Source organism: Lissotriton vulgaris, chromosome 5, assembly GCF_964263255.1.
Source record: "Lissotriton vulgaris chromosome 5, aLisVul1.2, whole genome shotgun sequence".
Classification (NCBI taxonomy): domain Eukaryota; kingdom Metazoa; phylum Chordata; class Amphibia; order Caudata; family Salamandridae; genus Lissotriton; species Lissotriton vulgaris.
In genome coordinates, this window is record NC_141693.1 from 57,119,567 (window position 1) to 57,122,347 (window position 2,781).

The following is a 2,781-nucleotide window of genomic DNA, read 5'->3' on the forward strand; positions in this document are numbered from 1 at the left end:
CAGGATTGGCTGGTCCACCGCGCAGCATCCATCATTGGATGCCGCGCGGGGTGGGGGTGGGACATCCTGTCAAGGAAGAGGCTCAGAGCTCTGCCTCTCGCGAAAGATCCATGCCAAATCGAATGTATGGCCTGCGACGGACTCACAGTGCTATTATCACAACAGTAAGGGCAATGGCACACGCACGCGTCCATCTCTGCACACACAAGGACAGATCCACCAACGGACAGACAGCGCCTACCCGACGAAGTAGGCGATGATGAGGAGCTGCACGGCCCGGTTGATGATGCCGATGGTCCAGCTCTTCACTACCACGGACTTGGTGGTCTTGTAGGTGAAGAAATCTGCGATGCAGGTCATGGTGAGGAGGGGTGTCCAGGGGGCTGGCAGCCTGGGGGTCTCTGTACCTCACCGGGGAGGGGTCCGGGTGAGGAGGCAGCCTGGGGTCTCTGTACCTCTCCGATGGGATGTCTGGGGGGAGAACAGGCACACGGGGTCTCTGTACCTCTCCGATGAAGTGTCCGGGGGCGCAGGCAGACTGGGATCTTTATACCTCACTGAGATGTGTCGGGAGATAGGAGGCACCTTGGGGTCTTTGTACCTCCCTGGGGTCCACCCGTGGCGAGGAGGCAGCCTGGGGTCTTTGTACCTCACCGAGGCGGGTATCCGGGGGGCGCAGGCAGCCTGGGGTCTCTGTACCTCACTAAGGTCCACCCATGGTCAGGAGGCAGTCTGAACCTTCTGTTCTTCACCCGGGGGTGTCCGGGAGAGCAGACAACCCGGGGTCTTTCTACCTCTCTCAGATGCGTTCGGGTTGAAAGTGCAGCCTGAGTTTTCTACCTGACGGAGGTGCTGTCAGGGCCGAGGGGTTAAAAGCTTCTGTGGGACAGCGAGGAGCTATCCGTGGCGAGGCAGGAGGGGTCCGAGGTGAGGAGGCAGGAGGGGTCCGAAGAGAGAGGCAGGAGAGGTCCGGGAGAGGAGGCAGGTGGACCTCTCTACCTCACCGAAGATGAGTCCGGGCTTGTGATGCAAGAGATGTCCCCGGCGAGGAGGGAGGAGGTATCCTGGGAGAGGAGGCAGGTGGTGTCCGGGATGAGGAGGCAGATGGAGCTCTCTACCTCAGAGTGAGTGAGTTGGCAGGAGGTATCCCGGGTGAGGAGGCAGGAGTTATCCCGGGTGAGGAGGCAGTTGGTATCCTGGGAGAAGAGGCAGTACCCCTACGAGGTGTTGGGGTGAGAGCGCTCCTCTCTCACGCGCTGTCTTTATTCTGCCCAGGCACTCTGTCTGCCCCTCCGCTCTCGGTACCTCCCCCTGTCTCTTCTTCTGCCCCGTCTCTGTCACTCTCCCCTTCTTGGTCTTTGCCCCGTTATGTCCTCCGCTCTCTCTTCATCTATATTGAAGGATGTCTCTGTGCACGTGCGCCCTGCTCCTCCTTGTGCCTCGTGCTCTCTGTCTCTCCTTGGTGCCAGCTGCCCTCTCTCTCTCTCTCTCTGTCTCTCCTCTGCCCTCTCTCTGTCTCTAGTCAGCCCCTCGTCCTTTGCTTCTGGCGGGTTCCGCGCTCAGCCCCCCTCCTCTTCACTCCCTCTCTCCGGGACTCGCTCACTCGGCTCTCCTCCCCTCTTCTCACACTCACCAGGGCTCCCCTGACTCCTCTCCCCCTCCCTTTTTCTCCTCCCTCCCCAGGATGTCCTACCGACCTTGGAGCTGGGGAATCAGGTTTGGGTCTCGGCTTCGGCTCAACAACCTGTGATTCTGGGCAAATTACTTAATCTCCCCCTTTTTATCGAAAATGATGTGTATTGTGATTGGTGTTCATGTAAAGCGCGGCAATACCTTCTGGTCGAGTTCGCGCTATATAAAAACTGCAACAACAAAAAAAGCGGATGAAGGATGGGGTTACAAGTACAAACCGAGTGGTATGCGCATGGGGGAGTGTGACGCAGTGGTAGACGGTGCACAGGGCATGGGTGCCATAGAGTGCAGGAGGGCAGAGAGTCCATCATAGCTCAGTGAAAGTGGGAAACGTCGCAGAGTGGGCGTTTTGTATTGTTCTGCTTTAGAGTATGCTGTGGAACCTTGAATGTTTGCAAAAAAACGGAGTGTGGTCCTGGAACAGAGGGTCAACTGGACCATATATCATTGACAAAACAAAAACAATGCTGGCCCTCAGGGTAACTTTATCTCACTATTTATGAGGATGCAAACAAGGGAAAACCTATTGTTTGTATGGGTTATTTTATTTAAACCCTTTTATCAATTTTAAATCATTTTGAAAAACATTTTCAGGTTGAGAAAAAACACTAAATACGGTCCCGAGGAACCTTTGCTGTCGGGCGTTTCCTGGTCCATGGTTGGAAAGTGAGACACCAGCGCGATTGAAGCACGCCCTCTGACACGCCGCGGAGACAATTCCAGCCTGTTCCCCGCCCGACAGCAAAGGTTCCTCGGGACCGGCACAACAACCATCTTCTGCCCCTTACTAAGACCCTCAGACCGCAGCGCGGTTGATTTAGCAGCGGAGAATTCAGATTGCGAAGGGAAACAGTAGTGCCCCCGTTTTTCACAACCTAAGAACTTCTGCATAACTAAAAGCCCTATCCCATTTGATTAATTGGACCGCGGGACCGCGTTATCCATACGATAAGAATGCCACATTGATAGAGCCCTGAAGAGAATCTGAGATTGTTTCCAGATTCGAAACGCGTCGGCATAACGGCAAATAGGCATCTTTGATCTAGCAAAGCTAACAGTTATTTGTCAACCTTAACTGATTGAAGAGTT